This window comes from Cervus canadensis, chromosome 19 (genome assembly GCF_019320065.1).
Source record: "Cervus canadensis isolate Bull #8, Minnesota chromosome 19, ASM1932006v1, whole genome shotgun sequence".
NCBI classification, from domain to species: domain Eukaryota; kingdom Metazoa; phylum Chordata; class Mammalia; order Artiodactyla; family Cervidae; genus Cervus; species Cervus canadensis.
This window is the reverse complement of record NC_057404.1, coordinates 7470659-7492951: the sequence shown is the minus strand read 5'-3', so window position 1 is coordinate 7492951 and position 22293 is coordinate 7470659. Positions and strand designations below refer to the sequence as shown.

Genomic DNA, 22293 nt, shown 5'->3' with positions numbered 1-22293 from the left:
GAGCAATATTACTAAGAAATTCATATCCCTTATAAGAAATGAGTCAGTAACCCAGTATGCTCAACATGAAATTCTTGCGGTTAAGGGGGGGAAAGTATGTAGAATTACTATGTGCCCAGAATTTAAATCTAGGGGAGAAGTATTCTACATTAAAATGACTATACCAGTTCTGCTAAGGTTATCAGATGTTTTTTCTTCTTGTCTTCCTAATTTTCTATATTTTACTTTTAAAATGGAATCATATATTTACATATGGGTATGCAAATTTGTCACATATATGTAAACACATACACATGTAAACAAAAGATTCTATCCAAAATAAATACTAAAGGTTGATGCCAAACTTCCTTGCATTAATAACTTAAAAGATAAATTTTCTTCTATAGACACTTGCAAATCATTTAAAACCATAAGAATTTAGTATTCAAAAATGATATAACTGGTTGCCTCTGGAAAGGGGGCCAAAGTGTCTAAGGGACAGAAGTAGTAAGAAAACTTTTCACTGTATATTGCCTTTGTGTCTTCTGAGTGATTCAAAAAATATTAACTTTTCAAAAGAATAACTTTACTGCAAGCATCCCGTTCTTCCCATACCAGAACCATTTGCTCCAGGGACAAATAATTACATCTCAACTTTTCTCTTGAACTGAACATGCTAAATTATCTTAAGCACTATCTGACCTTCCATCATCACTGAATTTGTTAGCCAGCATTAATACATAAAATATGGTATTCTAAACTCTGTAAGTATATGTGTTACAAAATAAACCAAATCCCATTATCAGTGAGAAATAACCAAGTATATAAACAGACCATACAATGGATATTTCTAAAGTCAGCCTTTGCCCTAAATCTGAGGTAATCATTCTTTGTAGCATACTAAAGACTAAGAACCACTGGTCTAGATACATAAAGACTTGTCTCTGGATTAAGATACATGAAAACTTGTCTCTGGATTAGAAAATACATAAGACTATACCCTCTGGCTCAGGGTGTAGCCAGTTTTCAATGTTTTACCTTTCTTTTCCTCCACTCATCCTCTGGTGGAAGTATTAACAGTTAAAGAGGATCAAAATGTTATAACAACGGAGTATGTATCACAAACTACTAATGTTGCTATAATGTTTTGGTAACATCTGGTAAATTGAGTTTAAAATAAAAGCAAATGGGAATTCATTTTAAAAATACACATATAACAAGGAAAATAAAGGAAAACAGATGAGGACTAGACTAGGTTTTTTTTAAGGTGTTTTCTCAAGACTCATTCAGAACCAAAGACATCTGGATACATGTCATAGATGGGAAGCAGAAAAAAGAGGGTGGAGGGAGAAGAGATTTAAGAGATAATATTAAAACTCAGTAAACAGGAAAACAATTCCTTTTTCTAGAATTTTCTGAACATACCAGCCACAAAGCGTATTTATATACAAAAACTTGAATTACAAATAAATGAGGAGGGGATCAACAGTTTAATAAATGCTAGGAATGTACAAAGTACATGCTAGGAATGCCTTCTAGCAATTAAGGGGGGAAAAAAACCCCTAAGTGATTCTAGAAGACAAATTTAGGTGAGTATTTGATCTTTAATGGCAGAACAATGAAAAATATCAACAAACTTACAACATAATATATGCATTAAAAAATTGCAAATACAATTACAACAGCCAAAGAATGGGGGGCGGGAATCACACTCCACTAATATGATAAGCAAAGATTTCTTAAGAACATGGAACATATACAAACAGATTCTTAAAGTGGGAACTGCACTGGAGATTACACACTATAATTTTTATGGCAATATGAATTCAGAAATTAAAAAATGTTCATGCCCTTTGAATAATTCCACTTCTAAGGTTCTTATCATTTTTAAAAAACCTGAAATACAAAGACCTATGTACTAATATGGTTATCACAGTGAAAAACTGGAAACAGTCTAAATGTCTGGCTGGTGACTCAGTGGTAAAGAATCTGCCTGCCAACGGAGGAGATGCAGGAGACGTGGGTTCAATGCCTAAGCTGGGAAGATCCCCTGGAGGAGAAAATGGCTACCCACTCCAGTCTTCATGCCTGGGATATCCCATGGACAGAGGAGCCTGGTGGGATGCAGTCCATGGGGCTGCAAAGAGTTGGATGTGACTTAGCAACTAAACAAGAGCAACAACAAATGTCTGGCTAAAAGGAAATGCTTAAATTAAGATACATACTGTGAAGTATTATGCAGCCAAATGCTTCATTTTCTTTCATAATGACATGGGGAAATAAACACAACGTAATAGTAAAATGTATTAAAAAGGATACAAAAGTAAGCAAAGTACATGCATATATTTAAAAAGCAAAAAAGAAAAACACACTTGAAAAAGTTGAAAGAAAACATATGAAAACTAACATCGGGAATCTCTGAGTGACAATATTTTACTTTTCATTTCGTATATTTTATCTTTCAATATCATAGAATTTTTTTTTTTTTTTCCAAACTGCAAGGCATGTGGGATTTGAGTTCCCTGACCAGGGATCAAACTAGTACTTTCTGCATTGGAAGCTGGAATCTTAACCACTGGACCACAAGGAAAGTCCTTATCAAATAATGTGGAGTCCCCATCAAATAATAATTATATATTAACTCATTACAAATCAGGAAAAATGCTGAATGCAGCAAAACTAAGGAAAACTAACTCCAGTTTTTCAATAAATCAATAGTAAAAAGTAAACAACACTTCAGGAGATGGCAGGGATATGGTTACAGTTTAAGAAATTTTAGAGCTATCAATCAAAAGCTATACATAGACCTTGTTTGAATCCGGAAGCAAACAAACCTAGCAGAAGGACAATTATGATACAAACAAAAAGGAACTTTGAACACTGACTGGATTAAATGTCATTTAGGAAATTACCCTGCATTAAATTTTTTAACATAACTATAATGTCAATTGTCACATCTGAAAGACTCTTTATCTCTGAGAGATCTCACTATGTATTTCCAGTTAAAGAGATTTTTATGCCTGGGGTCCAGGTGAAAATAACCCTGCAAAAAGGGAGGTATGGATGAAATGAAAGTCATAAGTTCAGTAACTGCTGAAGCCAGCTGATGGATACATACAGATTCATGACCTGTTAGTACCAAAAATTTCAAGCATACCTTAGTTTTTTAGAAATACATTTTTATAGACAAACGAAAATTCTTCTGATTCCTCCCCATGCAAACAGAGGGATCTTCTTGAGAAAGCAGGTATAACCAAGCCTAATTCAAGGTCAGAGAATGAAAACTATCTTTCTACTGTAATTTTAAGAAGGTGATTTATGATAAAATCACGTTTTCAATTAGTCCTATCTTTACAGTGATCAAGACAATGTCAAAATTCTTCCCACTTAAAAGTTAAAAATAAAAACCCACAGCAAGGGCAAAATACAAAGTAACAATTTAGAATGCATGCAATTTGTTTTCATAATACAGAAAATAGAGATGCTGTCAGTGAAATGAGGAACTCAGAAGTATTTTATACACTTTTACCTAAAAAGCATCAATGCTATTAACACTCCAAAGTTATAAAATCAAGAGAGTAAAACATACCAGAAACAGCTGAAACTGCCCCCCCGCCCAGACATTCAGGAAGATTACCTTTGCATTTACTCTTTATTTTTGACCTTAATTCCCAACTACAGGAATAATTGCTCAACTCTAGAAATAATTTTTCTACAAACTGCTTTCTGAATCCGCTTTTGCCCAGGAGTCAATTAGAAAACTGATCAACCAAATAAGGAGAGCTATTCCAAAACTCTGGCTACCTTTCATATTAAACAGGGAGAACAAAATATTTGCCTATCAATTTCAGTAATATTATATCATACACTAACATGTACAGTTAGAAGTTCAGAGTACTTTTATCAGATGACTCAACGTCTTTCTGTAATAAGGTGTTCAAATTCCCACAGATACGTTTTTGCAACATACTCATTTGCTTTATCTTTTATCAGAAATGGATCTCAATCAAACAGTCATATCTTAAATAGTTATGCCTGCAGCTTTCTAACTACTTTCATATCTTAACAATAGCCTTTCCAACAAGTTAAGCAAGAAAATTATTCCTCTTTTAAAATGAGGAAAATAAGTTCAGATAAGTGAGCAATTTGACCATGATCACATTGCCATCCAGAATGAGAGAGACCTCGGACAGGAAGTCATAATGTAAATTCCTGACCAAGACTCATTGCACATCTGTCGGATATGACCAATCATGAAGGTTATACTTGTTTCACTCTCATAAAGACAACTTTAGAGCACTACAGAAATTAGATAACCATCAATTAACTTCCTAATGCTTCTTTCTAGTTACATACTTTTCTCTTAAACTACATTTGCAAGTCTGATTCTCTGATGGGAAGTGGGCAAGGAGAAAGGATGCAGTTTCAAGTTCAAATCAGTCAATCGTCATTTGGTAAAAACTAGGCTAAAATGCTGCCTGGGAGATTAAAGTCATTTTAAAATGTAAATGTTGAAATAAATCCATTATATTCCTTAAATACCACAATTCTCTATGCTTAGGAGTTAAAACTTCCTGAGTTCTATCATGACAAATTTTTAAAATTCACATTAATAGCCAAGCAATTACAGTTTCAAATTCCTACGACTACTCCCTACTTGATCCAACAGGGTGACCCTATGCTGTGTGTAAACAAAGACTGTTGCCTGCCATTCCAGTTCTTTAAGGATCAAATCATTAGCCACAATAGCTGCTGATCTATAAGTACACAATGAAAGAATTGAGGGCGACACATTCTGTGTTTTGGATATATGGACCCCTAGACAGGCTTTCCTGGTAGCTCAGCTGGTAAAGAATCCTCCAGCAATGCAGGAGACCTGGGTTTGATTCCTGGGTTGGGAAGATCCCCAGGAGAAGGGATAGACTACCCACTGCAGTATTCTTGCCTGGAGAATCCCCATGGACAGAGGAGCCTGGCGGGCTGCAGTCCACGGCATCGCAAAGAGTGGGACACGCCTGAGCGACTAAGCGGAGCACAGCAGCACAGACAGAAGAACTCCACTGACCTCAGACTCGTGCATCTTCCCAGGCAAAGAAAAGCACTAAAATGGAGATATCTGATCCAGGCAACTGCAGTAACCTTTCAACTGACTGCACACACAGACACCAGCTCCTCCAGTACCTTTGGCGTGGTCCCTCAGAGCTAGCTGAGAGCCCATCTCCCGTGTTACAGTCCTCAGTAAGACACGGAATAAACTCAACTCACGGCTCTGATGTTGTGCATTTTTTTCAAGGCGACAGGCCCATCCAGAATTAGCTACTTACAAGAGAAAAATAAAATAAAAACCACCTCCGAAAATCTTGTTATAAAACATTTTTACAGGATAACAAAAAGCTTTCAAAAGGAAGAGATGAGAGTAGGCTAGAAAGAATGACAACAAAATGTTCATCCTTCATCAAGGAGAACGGGAACGTACAGAAAAAACAAGGTCAATATGACCAGGAGGCCTGTGCAAGATAGCACAGTATAGGTAAGGTCTGTATCAGAGGATGCTAAGTCTTCATTTATCCATATTCAACAAACCACAAGTTCGTAAGTGGTACTTTAAAACTTCGGGGATGCAGCCGTTCTCACTCACTCATTTACAGAGAAAAAAACAATTGAGGCCCTGAGAGTGTCAGTGACTTACCCAAAGTCACCCAGGAGAGCAGAGCTTCAAACTTCTGTCTTCTCTCACTTCTCCTTTCCTGAAAAGGATATATCTAAGTCCCCAGGGGACTAGGTAGCTACCCGAAGAGTTCAGAGGAGGACACAGAAGAAATAAAACGTTAAGCCCTACCTCCAAGCGTTTGCCATCAAGTTAATTACTAATTACAATTCATTCTTAATAATAATATAATCACATACTAGCATATAATTAACAGTCAAAATAAATGTCTCAGACAAACAACTACTGTGATAATCTCTCCAGAGAAAGTTCAAAAGGAGAACTACTTAACTCACTTAACTTCTACACCTTTTATACTAACAGCTGAACTCTTCACAGTTATCAAGAATTTCCTTATCTCCTTAATTACTCTATGTGGTTGCAGCATAGGACTCGGTTAGAGCCCCCTTCCACCTCACTTCCCGGCTGCCATTACTTTTCTGGAAATTCCCTGCTAATGTGACCCTATTTTCCTGCACCTTAGACACTACCTTTTCTTTCCTCTACCACCTTTTTTTCCCCTTACCTGTTATCTGACTGTGGGCTTCCCTGATTGTGGGCTCAAACGGTAAAAAGAATCTGCCTACAATGCAGGAGACCCAGGTTAGACCCCTCAGTCGGAAAGATGCCCTGGAGAAGGGAATGGCAATCCACTCCGGTATTCTTGCCTGGAGAATTCCATGGACAGAGCCCGACTGTATTCTTTCTAGGAATCACCTTAAGCAACACCTGCTAAAAACAGCATGGGATAGCAGAAAGAATATATCTTAGATAAACGACTTAAGTTACCACACTACTGAAAAATGGCTAAGTGAGCCTCTCTGCAACTTCAGTTTCCCCACCTATAGAACAAGAGTGATAATTGAAACTATTTTAATGAGTTGTTCCAAGGATCGGGTGAGAATTTTAAAGAGTGCTTTATAAACTGTAAAATGCTCTGAGCCAATTCAGCTCTAAGCCTTTAGATTTGAAATGTATCTTCAACCCTCAACCCCAGTTCTTTGTATACTGCTTTGGGGCGGGGGTGGGGGGCTGAGGTTGAACTCCCCTGGGGCTCAGCTATCACTCCTTTGCATAAAAGTGAGAGAGAAGAAAGAAGTCTTCTGTTCTGAATCTTGGTCCCTCATCTACAAATTTCCTGTCCTTCCCCGGCTATTCTTTACTCTTGTACAATCTTAAAGACTCTCTCAAGGCCCAAGGGTAAAATTTATTATAAACAGCCAAACAAAGGAAAACTCTGCAATTGAATCATCTTTGTTTATATTCAGTATCTTAACCCAAAGTTTCATATTCTGAAAATGTTCTCTGAAATTTCTACTCGAGTACTACTTAATCACATTCTGAATAAAATTTTTTTAATTCAGGAAAAAAACACTGCTCCATAAGTTAGAAACAGAAAAATTTAACAGATGCCATAAAAATTTCATATTCTGTGACCGCTCCCCTCCCAAATCATAGAGGATACAAATGTTAAGAAACCAGTTTTCAATAGCTCTATTACAAAATACAAGCATGTTCTGAAATTCTGAAGTACATCACAAGTAAAGTTACAAATTTGCGAATGATTTGTTGTTATTGTTCAGTCGCTAAGTTGTATCCGACTCTTAGTGACCCCATGGCCTGCAGCACACCAGGCTTCCAGTCCTTCACCATCTTCCAGAGTTTGCTTAAATTCTTTCTTATTGATTCAGTGATGCCATCCAACCATTTCACCCTCTGTCGTCCCCTTCTCTTTCTAACTTCTATCATTCCACTGTTCAAATAAACCAGAGCAGAATCAAGACTTTTTCTTACTATTACTCCCCTTCACTTCCTTGCCTATATGGTTTTTTGGGCAGAACGAAGTTATGGCTACTACTCTCCCAACTCAGATTAACTCATGCCTTATCTCAGCCATGCTACAGCCTAGACGACCTATCTGAACATAGGTGCACATAAATGCCATTCATGATGACAGGGAAAAAACGCCTAGAACCACTGTGATACAGAAAGCAATGTTGTTAAAAATGAAACTCGACTCACGACCGTAACGCCTGTGCTCCACAGGAGGAGCCACTGCAATGGGAAGCCCGCGCCCTGTAACTAGAGAGGGGGCCCCACCTGCTGTGACCTGAGTAAATCCACTCACAGCAATGAGGACGGACCACAGCCAAAAAGAATAAATCAATCTTTAAAAAATGCAATTTGAATAAGCACCACAGGGAAAAAAAAAAAAAAAAAGGAAGTCTTCAAAATTTTAAGCAAGTCAGTGTCTTCTACATTACCTCTGCCAGGAGTACAAAGCAACAAAATAAATAATACGTTAAAAAAAATAGTTTTTTAAAAAGTATAAGCTAAAAAAATAAATAAATAAAAAGTATAAGCTAAAACGAGACAGCAACCAGAACACATCCTCTAAAACTTACCCAGAAGATGCTCACTGTGTCCCTAACTTGCTTTGAAGCATCTTTACCACTGTTAAAATTTCAAAGGGCCACACCTGCAATACTTGTCAATGAGTGCAGTCAAGCATAAACCAGCTTTACTCTGTATTTTTACAAACTTGAGACTCACATCTGTGTCCTGACCCAAATTTAAAAAAGGAAATGAAAATTCAATATGAAAATAAAGCAACAAAAAGGTAACTTTCTTCAAACAAAAGCACTCAAGTTTGCAATGTTATAAACAAAACATAAGCCTTACTATAAACCTACAAACTGGTTTTAGTTTAGAAAAACATATCCTTTCTCAAGGAGTTGAACTTTTTAAAATTTTAAAAGCAATACACATTTCTACTTTTACAATTCAAATACAGAAGTTTTAAAAAAAAAAAACACAGAAGTAAAAAAAGGTACTCTCTTCTTCTCAGAGGCTACCTCTATTTAAAAAACCCTCATGTAGGAGCGTCCCTGAGTGGCTTAGTAATAAAGAATTCATCTGCCAATGCAGGAAACATGGATTTGCTCCCTAATCAACGGAGATTCCACATGCGGAGAGGTCACAAGCCCATGTACCACAACTACTAAAGCCCAGCTCTAGAGCCCATGCTCTGCAAGAGAAGCCGCTGCAATGAAAAGCCTGCGCACCACAACTGGAGAAGTCCCTGTTCACCGCAGCTAGAGAAAGCCTGTGTGTAGCAAGGAAGACCCAGCACAGCCAAAATGTTTTTAATTATTAAAATAAAAAAACAACCAACCCTCGAGTAAATTTTCTAGGATTGCAAGTATATATATGCTGTATATACTTGCTGAACTATGATTAAAATCACATTTCAAGTCATTAAAATGTGATTATGTTTTTTTTACATAATTAAGACTGGTTGGTTGGCTATTTAAAGCCATGGTTCACCACATTATTTATAATGGTGAAAACTTGAAACTACATTCATGTTCAATGTTAAGTGAAAACTTCAAGTAAACCAGTTTATTCAAAATGTTTTATAAAATGCAGCCAGTTAAAATCAAGTTTAGATATTTTCTAAGGCCATGGTAAAAAGATCACTATGCTGACCCCACTCCCACCCCTCAAAAAGAATACAAGCTTATGTGAGTATTACATCTCAGTTTTACCAAAGATGAATTTTAAAAGTTAAAGACTGGAAGGAAATATGTGTACAGGATTGTAACTTTTGTTGTTGGTTTTATATATTACTATCCTTTGAAACTTTTCAATAACAAGCATGTTTTTTTTTTTTTAAAGGAGGGACTACTAGACATGCATATCCAATTTAGGTTTAAACAGAACAAAACAATTCCTGAAAGTACTTCTAGTAGCATAATCTGACAGCTAAAACAAGTAGGTTTGCTTATTATAGCTCCCATGATTCTGTAAGACAAAAAGACTAGTCAACGTTGTGATATAAAGTGTATGAATTCTGGGTCAAAGAAAGTTGAGTTTGAATCCCGCAAGTCCCAAGTGGCTTCACCTTAAGCAGCTTACTAACCAGGGCCTGTTTCCTCCAGTGTAAACTGGGGGTGACAACGTCTGACTTGGAGGGCTGATGTGCAAGCTAAACATAGAGTGTGGAATGGAAGTCAAGAGACTAGCATACAGGCTCCATGAACAGGAAATGTCATTGCCATTGAGATTCAGACAGGCAACTGTTTTAATTTCACATTCAAATAATTTTCAGCCTTCTTTCAAAATCGATTTAAAAATAAATAAATAAATAAAATCGCTCTGAAGTGCCCAAACTGCTACTTTACTGTAGGGTCTACTGCCACGTGCACACAACCAATTCAGATGGTTAGCCCTTGCTATGTGGACGAAAACATGAACACGAACGTAAGCACACACTGAAAGAATACCTCTGCTTATAAACTCGTAGTATACTTGCCTAAGAAGTTTTACAATCTTAAAAAAATTCTAATATAAGCCACAATATAACTCTCGGGAGTGCTTACTTTCTGCAAAATCTTTACAACTCACATATTAATATATCACGATTAATTATCAATGTAGACAATTTAGTATCTTTTATCGAAGCTTTTGTTCTAAGTCTTATTAAACTATATGGGAAAAGATTTTTTACAAATACTGCCTTTTAGCAATGTACTGCTTTTTACAGAAACAGTTAAAGTTGATATTTTTCTTCATTTATTTATCCCATCAACAAGCCTACTGTTGTTAATCGGTCCTCCCTGACCTCATGGGCCTCCCAATCAAACAAGCCAAATAGCCACAGACAACTGAATGTGAAAAGTGAAGCGAAAAGAGCCACACAGGGTTATTTACAAAAGCACGAGATGGGTTATGACAGAGCTCTGCTAAAGATCATGTGTGACCAGAGCTTCCGCAGATAAATATAGCTATTCAGGCTTCAAGACTAGGAAGAGAAGAAGGACAACCAGTACTTCTCTAGATGAAGTATCCTCCCCACCCCAAATCAAAGTGAAAGTGAAAGTTGCTCAGTGTATCCAACTCTTTGCGACCCCATGGACTAGTCCATGGAATTCTCTGGGCCAGAATACTGGAGTGGGTAGCCTTTCCCTTCTCCAGGGGATCTTCCCAACCCAGGGATCAAACCCAGGTTTCCTGCATTGAAGAAGGATTCTTTACCAGCTGAGCCACAAGGGAAGCCAAGAACACTGGAGTGGGTAGACTATCCCTTCTCCAGCGGATCTTCTTGACCCAGCTATCCAACCGGGGTCTCCTGCATTACAGTCGGATTCTGTACCAACTGAGCCATCAGGAAAGCCCCCCAAATTAATGCATCAATCAAATTCAGTACTTTTAACTCATTTGGAAAGGGTCTTATAGTGAGAAATCTGTTCAGCTTAAGATGATCCCATGGTAGTCCAAATATTACAATACCCAAATCAATGAAGAAAATGTATGAAGAATTCAAATGAGTATATGAGCAGGTAGAAAAGTGATAGACAGATTCTGGGTGTGTGGAATGCAAGGTAATGCATAGGGAGGAGAAAATACCTCAAATTTACTCTAAACCTGGTAGGCTCTGAAAACTCAATACAACAGAGCAAGACGACATAGAAGTCTTTACAGAATGTTTCTTCAGGTCATCTACCAATTGTGCAACTTCAGGCATAAAGACAAAAAAACAATGAACTTCATTAAGGACTCGAAATGGGACAGAAAACATTATTTTGCCCTCAGCAAAAAAAATGGCTTACTAAAACTAAAGTACTGCATAATCGCTTCTTGGCCTTTTGGCTAAGATCAAGTGTAAAGTACTGCATATAGTTCTAAACACTGTAGGGTATACTGATTAAGAGAACGGAGTCGGGTTCAAATCCAACCTGCTACTCAGTTCTTTCATTTGTAAACAGGGAGCAGGAACATCTGAGTTGCTTTACAGTTAACTGAAAAACATGTTAAAAGTTTTTAGCAAAAAAAAAAAAAAAAAGTTTTTAGCATAGCACCTGACACATGCAGGAGACATACAAGACTTGGGTTCGATCCCTGGGTTGGGAAGATCCCCTGGAGGAGGGCATGGCAACCCACTCCAGTATTTTTGCCTAGAGAATCCCCATGGACAGAGGGGCCTGACGGGCTACAGTCTACAGGGTGCAAAGAGTTGGACACAACTGTAGCAACTGAGCACAGTCAAAACTATGGTTTTTCTAGTACTTATGCATGGATGTGAGAGTTGGACCATAAAGAAGGCTGAGAACCAAAGAATTGATACTTTCCAACTGTGGTGGTAGAGAAGACTCCTGAGAGTCCCTTGGACCGCAAGAGATCAAACCAGCCAATCCTAAAGGAAATCAACACTGAGTATTTACTAGAAGGACTGATACTGAAGCTCTAATACTTTGGCCACGAGATGCAAACAGCCAACTCACTGGAAAAGACCCTGATGCTGGAGAAGACTGAAGGCAGAAGAAGAACGGGCAGCAGAGGATGAGAGGGCCTGATAGCATCACTGACTCAGTGAACATGAATTTAAGCCAATTCAAGGAGACAGATGCTTTTGAACTGTGGTGTTGAAGCAAACTCTTGAGAGTCCCTTGGACTGCAAGGAGATCAAACCAGCCAATCCTAAAGGAAATCAATCCTGAATATTCATTAGAAGGACTGATGCTGAAGCTGAAGCTCCAATACCTTGGCCACCTGATGAAAAGAGCTGACTCATCAGAAAAGACCCTGATGCTGGGAAAGACTGAAAGCAGGAGGGGATGACAAAGGATGAGAGGGTTGGATGGAATCACTGACTCAATGGACAAAACTGTGAGCAAGCTCCAGAAAATGGTGAAGGACAGGGAAGCCTGGCATGCTGCAGTCCATGGGGTCGCAGAGAGTCGGACACGACTTAGTGATTGAACAAAAAGTATAACATGGCTGTTCCCTGGTCCAAACATCAACAAGTATTGAAGTAGGAGAATCAAGGTACAGCCCTACAAAAGGAGACTGAAAATTAGGGTTCTGCCATAAAAAGAACTGGTTTAAAAGAGACAGTACAGGGGCTTCCCTGGGGGCTCACTGGTAAGGAATCCGTGCGCCAATGCAGCAGACACAGGCTCGATCCTTGGTCTGGGAAGATCCCACATGCAGGAGAGCGACTAAGCCTGAGCACCACAACTACTGAGCCTGAGGTCTAGAGCCTGGGAGCCGCAGCCACTGAGCCCAAATGCAGCAACTGCTGAGGCCCACATGCCCTAGAGCCTGTGTTTCATGAGAGACGCCACCGTCATGAGAAGCCACTGCAACGAAGAGCAGCCCCACTCACCAGAACTAGAGAAAAGCCCAAGCAGCAATGAAGACCCAGCACAGGCAATAAACAAATAAATGAAATTATATACAAGAAGAGACAGTACATTCAACAGTAACACACATATGTTCAAGTTTATTCATTCAACCATCATATGGATCACCTGCTTGGCAGTGAAAAGGACAGACGAGGTCCTCATTTTCCCAGGGTTTAATTTCTAGGATAGGAGACAGAAGAGAAAAACAAAGGAAATTCCAGATAGTGATGTTATAAAGAAAATGAGAGAATGGTGAGATCATTGTGGGAGCAATCTCCTTGAAGAGACAATAGCTGAGCTGAGACCTAAATGACATGACGGAATCAGCTACAGGAAGATCTGGGAGAAGATTGAAGCCACCAAGAGCAAGTGCAAATGCCCTGAGGTAAGAACCAACCTGGCAAGTCCCTAGGACAATGCTAGTGAAGCTGGGACACAGGAAGAAACTGCTGTGGCCAGACTCCTGGGTACTGACCGAGGCATCTGGATACAAGGTGAGACAGAGGAAGGCCGTGCCCAGACCTCTGCTGCCTTGCAAACGTTGAGAAAGAGGCTGGATTTCATTCTGAATGTGATGAGACTTTCAACAAAGGGGTGACATGATCTGACATTCTAAAGGATCCCTCAGGCTGTGGGAAAGGGGATGCACCATAAAAAGCCAAAGTGGAAGCAGGGAGACCAGAGGTTTCTGCAGTAGGCTAGGTGAGAGATGATAAGAGTTGCCAAAGCTGGTAGCAGTAGAGACGGGAAGAAGTGAACAAATCTAGAATACATATTGAACACTACCATTTAAGGCAAATGTAGGTAAGTTTATGACTAAGGGACCCAAGTGAGTTATTAGTATATTTAGGATACTCTTCAGTAAGTACTTATCCTTTGAAGCTGAGGTGCAGGGAACCTTGCTTCTCTTTTGGCACCACTGATAAAGCACTGGACTAAACAGGCACACATCCAAGACTCAGTGTTCATAAAGCATATTAAGTGTATAAAGTAAAATCTTTTAGGACCTTACTGCCGGAGGCCTGGACAGCGGGTCAACATTTGGGACATACAGGAGCTATGGAACAGAACTAAACCCTTACCAAAATCAAATCACTAAGTGAGCAAAAGCTTTTCAAACTTCCATAGTGTTAACTCAGGCTATTCTGTGCCTGTTTTCCCAAGAGTTAAACAAGCAAAGTCTTAGTTTGTCACACAATGCATACTGATTTCATAAATCTTATAATATCATCATGAGAGATTTGAGAGGAAATCTTTTAAAACCATGATTTTAATCATTACGGTTTGGCAAGCGAATATTACATAAAAGTTAAGGTCCAAGAGTATCTATAAAAATTTTAATCTGTTACTCAAAAATGAAGTGCTAATATGTGAAAAAGTAGGTTACAGAAGAACATGAGGTATGATACCATTTTTGTATAAAATATCTAAATGCAGAAAAGTCTGGAAGGATATAAACCACTGCTGAAATTCTGGTGGTCTCTGGATGGCAAGAATATTGATGATTTATTTCTTCTTTTTTTCACTTATCTGTTTTAATCAACATTTTCTCCAATTATCACAAATTATTTCATATAAACAAAAATATTTACGTATAGGTTAGCTTAAAAAGTAAAAAAAGAGAAAAAACTTCAAGAAAACATAATTTCATTTGTTTCAATCAGCAGCATTCCAATTGTGGTATTAAGAAAAAAAGATCTCGATTGCACACGCTGAAGGAAGAAATTTGCTAGGAAGAGGTCCATTTGACACCACACAAGGACATTATATACCCTTCAAGGGAGTAGCCTAAATTCCCAAGACTTCCTGGATTTGATAAATGACAATCAATTTAATACATAGCTCTTTCTTTCTTGCCGTTTGCTAAAGAAACACCTCAATTAACGAATTCTCTGGAGGAAAAAAAAAAACACTTTAGAAAAACTAAGGACAAAACAGAGGGTTGGTCTTCTGGTCTCATTCATGCGGTGGAAAGGCGCGGAGGGTGGCAGGGCTCGAAGCAGGCTACCCCAGAGGAATCTGCGTGGCGGGTCATCTAAAGTGGAAGGGAACACAGACCTTCTGCAGGCTCCACAGACTGGCAGTGATAACGCCTCCTAAGGGTCTCAAGACTTCCCCTGGAAGGGCTTACGCCGTCCAAGTTATTCCACGCTGCCAACGGTTTCTGACAAAACACAGGAACTGGAAGATCTCTTTAAACGCGGGTATTACGAGCAGGAAGCTCATCCCACTTTCTCTATGCAAAGCCAAGACATTCTCCTAAGGCCACATCCTCGATTCTGTAAACTAGGGCAACTGAAAACATCCTATTGACTCTCTCCGGCTAACGAACATCACTGTGGCTAAAATGCTAATACACACACGAACAGACACTTCGGAAAACTGGCTCTAAATGGTAACACCGGACTTCAGGTACTCCGGTAACCAGTTTATCGCACTTTATCTGTTCCAATAAAGGGTACCACCTATTTACTGTCAGCTCTGGTTCCACGTACTGAACAAACAGAAAAATGGAATCCTTTAAATTCACAACACAATAAGGACTAAAAGCTCCCGCTTTCTGGATGGCAGCTTTCTAGTCTCATCCATCACAACAAAGGACGCACCCCGGTGACTACATCAGACCCGGCAAGGGCTGAGAAACAGAGGTAAATGATTTAGTGAAGGTTGCAAGGTTTGTGAGGGATTCCTTCCAGCTACGACTCACTCACTCTTCTTTTTACTCCATTATACGCCTCCACCCGAGTTGACTGCTTGCCCTAAAAATAAAACCACCCGTGGCTACCGTCCACTTCCCTGCCAAGTCCCGACTCCGGTCTCCTGCAGAGAAAGCCAAATCTCAGGCTCTTCGCCCCACTCTTCGCCGGAGGACGCGGGCTCGACAGGAGCGGGCTTCTCCCGATGCAGAGTCGCCAGCCCGGTCGGGGACCCCCTGAGCCCGAGAAGCAGCCCCGCTCTGCCGCAGCCGCCGCAGCCCGCCAGAGCCCCCAGGAAAACCCGGGGCGAGGGGAAGGTGGGCCGGCAAACGGCGGTGGGAGAAGTGGGAGACACTCACCCGCCCAGACAACAACCGACGGGGCGGGGAGGATGGGGGCCCGGACTAAGCCTCGACAGAAAGCCCGCCTGCAGCTTCCGGAACGCTGCGGCTGCTCGGGAAGCCGCTGCCGCCGCCGCTCCTGGCCGCCGGCTTCCTCCCCTCCTCTGTTTTGATTCGACTGACCACGTCACTCTAAGCCACGAGACCCGGATCTGCCGGCTCCCGCGGGCGGCGGCGCAACAGATTGCAGCGGCTCAAGACCCCGGCAGCCGGCCTGCCGCGCATGCGCGCGCCCCGCGCCTGCCCAGTGGGTCCGGGGAGGCGGCCGCGAGCGTCACGCGGTTCGAGGGGCGCGGAGCAGGCGGGTTGCAGTTCCGGTTGGGAGGGGTGGGGCGCGGCGTTGTGTGCTGGAGGGCGAGGCCCGCGTTTGTTGAAGTGGTCCGCGTAGGTTCTGTTTCGTGTGTCGTGGACGTCGTCTGCCGTGTCTCCCTCTGCCTGAGCTGATGGCTTTCCTCAGCTGTAGTCTTTAGAATAGCGGGGGTGGCCGTAGGTGGGGGCGCAAGCTGGTGTCTGGTGAGACTTGTAGACATTGTTTTGGATCACTCAGGCCCAGGTGAAAATTGGAGATCGAGGTTTGGTCTTACATAGACAAAAGTATGACAGACGTGGCAGTTATTGATCCCCTGTCCCGGAGGCAAACTGCACTCGGAAAGCTGGCTAAAATTCCGTTCTAGAGGAGTGTTAAAGCGAATGTAGGACTGATAGAGCGATAGTGGGGAACTGGAAGAGGAAAGCTATTGTTAGGCAGTCAGCTCAAACCTTTGTTGCTCTGACCTTCGTGACTGAAATAAGGAGGATACTTACGTCTGAGAACCTCATTTCTTTCTAAACCAAGGTGATGCTTCCTACTCTCTCATTCTGGCGTTCTCCCCACTAAACAACGAGCCCGAGAAGTTTCCCACTTTGGAAAGACATCGGGCTACTCTGTTGTTTTCTTAGGTCCGTGAATGGACAGACTTGTTTTTTTTTTTTTCTTTTTTTGGACAGACTTTAATTAAAGCGATACTAGTGGTTAAATGAAAGTGTGAGTTTCAAAGGTTTCACAGAGATGCCTATTTGCCTATCGTGCAGGAGAGGTGAAAGTTAGCTGTAAGAAACTGCCTTCCTTATCCTGAGTTGACCTTTTCGCCTAACCTGGACTTCTACCTCAGAGTCTGGTTTATCACCTCAACTAGCTGAGTCACTTTCAGCGGATTAGTATAACCTGCGAGAGCTTTTTTTTTTTTAGGTAGTATACTTTATTTAACCTAATTTATCGAAAATATTATGGGGCTTCCCAGGTGGCTCAGTGGTAAGAACTCGCCTGCCAATGTAGGAGACTTAAGAGAGGCGGGTTGGATCCCTGAGTCCACAAGGTCCCCTGGAGGAGGGCATGGCAACCCATTCCAGTATTCTTGCCTGGAGAATCCCACGGACAGAGGAGCCCGGCGGGCTACAGCCAACAGGGTCCCAAAGAGTCCCACACAACTGAAGCAACTTAGCAAGCATGCGTCCAAAGTATAGTTACAACATGTAATCCATGTAAAAATTATTAATGAGATGTTCATGTTTACTTCATACTAAGTCTTCAAAATTGAGTGTGAATTTACACTTAGAGCAAGGCTCAAGTGTTGGGTGTGGCTAACGTCACCATATGGGACAGCACAGCTCTAGAGCATGTGAGCTAACAGGCATGGGGGAGTGACCTGGGCCTGAGCGGAGGCAAGCCCCAAGGATAGTCGTTTGGGGATGACAGGCTGCTTATTTTACCCAATCTCCTTGTGCCTTGACTTCTTTTAGAGTAACCTATGTAGGAATAATTGCTGTGACGTTAAAATAAAACATTCGTAAAATGCCATGTGGACTTAGAAAATCCTGTTCTAGCTAAAGGTAGGTAAGAGCTTTTTAATTAAAGTGGGAACACAGGTAAAAATGTCTAGAAAATGAAACGTTTCTGGTAAACTCACTGTTTCCTAGTTAATTAACATTACAAGTAGGTAGAAGTCAAGCTTCTTGAACTCTGCATCTTGAACTCTGTTCACTCAAATTCAGAGAATTTTAAGTGGTATCTAGTGACCTAATGAAATTCAGAAGCTGATTCTGTAACACAGGGTCTTTAATCTGTGGAACAGAAAGTTTCACATGCTTGAGTGCACCCATGTGCACATATGTGTTTGAAAGCACAGCTGTGTTTGAGAGCACTATGCTACAAAATTGGAATGGTATAGAACATTGCAAAATTATCATTATTTGTTTTATAAAGTAAATTACAGGAAAATCAAGATGTTAGGATCTTTCATAGCTAGGTTTCAAGATAATCCCAAGTGATTAGTGATTCTCAACTCTGGAAATAAGACTCCTTCAGCCTTTTGAAAAAGGGCTGCTCTGACCTGTAAAATACAGCTGAAGGTGTGTGACTTCTAAGGCTAGGTCATAAAGGCATTGATTGCAGCTTTCCACCTCATTGTCTTGGATTGCTTGCTCTGGAGGAAGCAAGGTTCCATGCTACTCAACTCAGACCTGTATATGAAGACACCGGGGTGGAGAGGAGCAAAAGCCTCCACCAACAGCCTCATCAGTTTACCAGCTGTGTGAGGGACCTGCCTTGACTGGGCTCATCCTGCATCCCCAGTCTAGCATCAGATGACCGCATCCTTGCTTAATGTCTGCAATCTCATGAGAGAGAGAAAGGACCAGCCCTGCCACAAACAGTGAGACAGGATCATACATGGGTTTTTGCCCTAAGTTCAACCTTTGAAAATTTTAAGCAGTGGAAGAAGAGTGAAAAAGTATGTGTGTAATTCTCCACATAAAGTAATTTAAAAAGCAACTTAGAATTCCCACTACAGTACCTAGAACATAATGAATACATATTTGTTGAATGGACATATATAATTAAAAGACAAAACAGTCTGGGAAATATTTGGAATAAATGTTGATAAATAAAAGAGTAATGTACTATATGAAGGACTCATACAAATCACTAAGAAAGATATTAATGCCTCTAATATGTGTATAGGTAAAGAGTATGAGTTACACACAAAAAGACACAAATGACTTAATAGTTATTTGAAAATCTTCAATCTCAGTAGTAATAAAAAATGCAAGTTAAGATTTCCTTTTTTAACTACAAATACTTTGGGAGTTTTTTGGGGGGGTGGTTTTGCTTTTCTTTCAGCAGAGAGGGAGATATTTTTAAATAGGACTATCTAATATTGGTACTGTTATCACTGCTGATAGTAAGTTGGCAGGTACATTTTGGAAGTCATTTGGCAATATATATCAAGTTCTGTAGGAGTATCATATCCATTGACCAATTTTAACTACTGGGAAATTAATGAAATAGTTTTAAAAAGAGTAAGATTATAAAGACATGAATTACATTTGTATTAATATGATGGGCAAAAAATAGGGAAATAACCTATGTGAACAATGGTGATGGAAAGGATAATGTTACATTGTATGTTCAGTTCAGTTCTGTCAGTCAGTCGTGTCCGACTCTTTGCAACCCCATGAATTGCAGCACGCCAGGCCTCCCTGTCCATCACCAACTCCCGGAGTTTACTCAAACCCATGTCCATTGTGTCGTTGATTCCATCCAGCTATTTCATCCTCTGTCATCCCCTTCTCCTCCTGCCCCCAATCCCTCCCAGCATCAGGGTCTTTTCCAATGAGTCACCTCTTGGCATGAGGTGGCCAAAGTATTGGAGTTTCAGCTTCACCATCAGTCCTTCCAATGAACACCCAGGGCTGATCTCCTTTAGGATGGACTGGTTGGATCTCTTTGCAGTCCAAGGGACTCTCAAGAGTCTTCTCCAACACCACAGTTCAAAGGCATCAATTGTGCATTGTATGTTAGGATCTAAAAAATGTGAGGATGGAAATAATTTTAAATGACTACAAGGAAGTTATTAACATTTTATGATAGAAAAAAATCTAGGAATAATCTAAACATACAATGGTAATGGAATGTATGAATATGTAAAACTATGTTTTAGGCATTAACAAACTTGAAGATATTTTCATTTTCTGATCCAGACCTACTTTGATTTTTGCATTAGAAGTAGAAAGTGTTTGTAATTCAAATATATATGCCCCGTGTACTCATGAACTATTCTGATAGATATTCTTATAACTATTCACATTGGTTATTCTGGGGTGGGGGGTATGAGAGTCTCCTTTATGATTTTTTACCCTTTGTATGGTTTGAATTTTTTCAAATCAATGCATTATTTTTGCAATTCATAGCATCATTAGTGATTTTTTTTCTTAAAAAGCTGTGGTTATGTTAGTCTGCTCTAGCTCTCATAACAGAATAGGACAGACTGGATGTCTTAAACAACAGAAATTTATTTTCTTGAAGTTCTGGAGGTAGGAAATCCCGAAGATCAAGACCTGGCTTGCAGATGACCACCATCTTGCTTTGCCCTCACCTGGCCTTTACTCTGTGCAGAGGCAGTTCTGGTGTGTCTTTCTCTTTTTATAAGGACGTTATTCCTATTGGATTAGGGCTTGTCCTTATGACCTCATTTAACCTCACTTACCCCCGTAAAGATCCTATCTCCACATAGTTACAATGGGGGTTAGGGCTTCAACATATGAAGTTGAGTGGACACAAATCAGCTGTTAACTGGTTAAATATATACATAACTTAAAATTTACCATTTTAACCATTTTTAAGGGTACAGTTCTGTGGTATTAAATACATCCATCTTGTTGTACAACTGTTACCAACATCTGTCTCGTGAACATTTTCTCCTTTACCTATTAAAACTCTGTGACTGTTATATTCTTAACTCCCCATTGCCCCATCGTCCAGTTCCATGGAAACCACCATTCTACTTACAATCTCTGTAAATTTGACTACTTTTAGTACTTCAAGTAAGTGGACTTGTTTAATATTTATCCTTTTATGACTAACGTATTTCACTTAGCATAGTGTAAGGTCATCCGTGTTGTGTGTGTATATATACACACACCATATTTGTTTATTCTTTCATCTGTTGATGAAAAGTTGGCTTGCTTCTATATTTTGGCTACTGTGTATAACCATGTTGTGAACATGGGTGTACAAATAAAGTTCAAGTCCCTCCTTTCAATTATTTTGGGCATATACCCAGAAGGGAAATTACTGGATCACATGGTTATTCTGTTTAATTTTTTGAGGAACTGTTTCACAGTGGCTGCATCATTTTACATTCCCACCAACAGTGCATGATGTTGTTGCTCATTCGCTAAGTCGTGTCCAACTCTTTGTGATCCATGGACTGCAGCACGCCAGGCTTCCCTGTCCTTCACCATCTCCCAGAGTTTGCTCAAACTCATGTCCATTGACTCAGTGATGCTCTCTAGCCATCTCATCCTCTGTTGTCCCCTTCTCCTCCTGCCTTCAATCTTTCCCAGCATCAGGGTCTTTTCCAGTGAGTACATGAGGATTTCAGTTTCCCCACATCCTCACCAACACTTATAACTTTTTTTCTCAATATTAGCCATCCTAATGGGTGTGAGTTGCTGTTGCAATATAGTTTTGATTTGTATTTCCCTGGTAATTAGTGATGTTGAGTATCTTTTCATGTTCTAATTATCAATTTGTATGCCTTCTTCAGAGAATGGATTACTGCGGTCCTTTGCCCATTTTTAATTGGATGTGGTTTTGTTGTTAAGTTGTAGTTCTTTATATGTTCTGCATATTAATCCCTTATCACATGTATGATTTGTGATATTCTCTCTCATTCTGTGACTTTCCTTTTCACTCTTTGATAATGTCCTTTACACAGAAGATTTTAGTTTTGATGAAGCTCAATTTATCTCTTATTTTTATGAAGTACAATTTATTTTTTCTTTTGTTGCCTGTGTTTTTGGTGTCATGTCCAAGAAATTATTGCCGAATCCAAAGTCATGAAGCTTTTCACCTGTTTTCTTCTAAGATCTTTTTTATAGTTCTTAGCTATAACATTTAGGTCTTTAATCAATTTTCAGCTAATTTTTATATATAGTGTAGGGTAAGGTTTGGACTTCACTCTTTTGCGTTGGATATTCATTTTTCCCAGCATTTGTTAAAAAGACTGCTCTTTCCCCATTGAAAGATCTTGGCACCCATGTCAAAAAGTTATTATATATGTGAGTTTATCCCCTAGGTTCTCCATTCTATTACATTTGTGTATATATACCCATCTTTATGCCAGTACCACATTATTTTGACTACCGTTAAGTTTTGAAATCAGGAAACATGAGACTTTCAACTTTGTTCTTTTCATTTTTAAGATTCATTTGGCTAGTCAGGGTCTCTGGAGGTTCTATCTGAGTTTTAGAATAAATTTTTCTATTTCTGCAAAAAAAAGTCA

General features: G+C 39.9%; 1 protein-coding gene and 1 pseudogene across 3 annotated transcripts in view; one reads left to right on the top strand and one right to left on the bottom strand.

Annotated features, from left to right (window-relative positions):
• SMIM14 (small integral membrane protein 14) overlaps positions 1-16187 on the bottom strand; it is a 56923-nt gene extending 40736 nt beyond the window's left edge. The window contains exon 1 of one of the 3 annotated variants that reach the window (XM_043438290.1): positions 15929-16187. The gene's annotated coding sequence lies outside the window, so the exon portion shown is untranslated. Of the gene's footprint in view, positions 1-5668; positions 5688-14931; positions 15856-15928 lie in introns of those variants that run through there. The other 2 variants (XM_043438291.1, XM_043438293.1) reach the window with 2 other exon arrangements.
• On the top strand, positions 11319-11469 carry LOC122422428 (annotated as a pseudogene).
• Positions 16188-22293: the final 6106 nt, after the last annotated feature.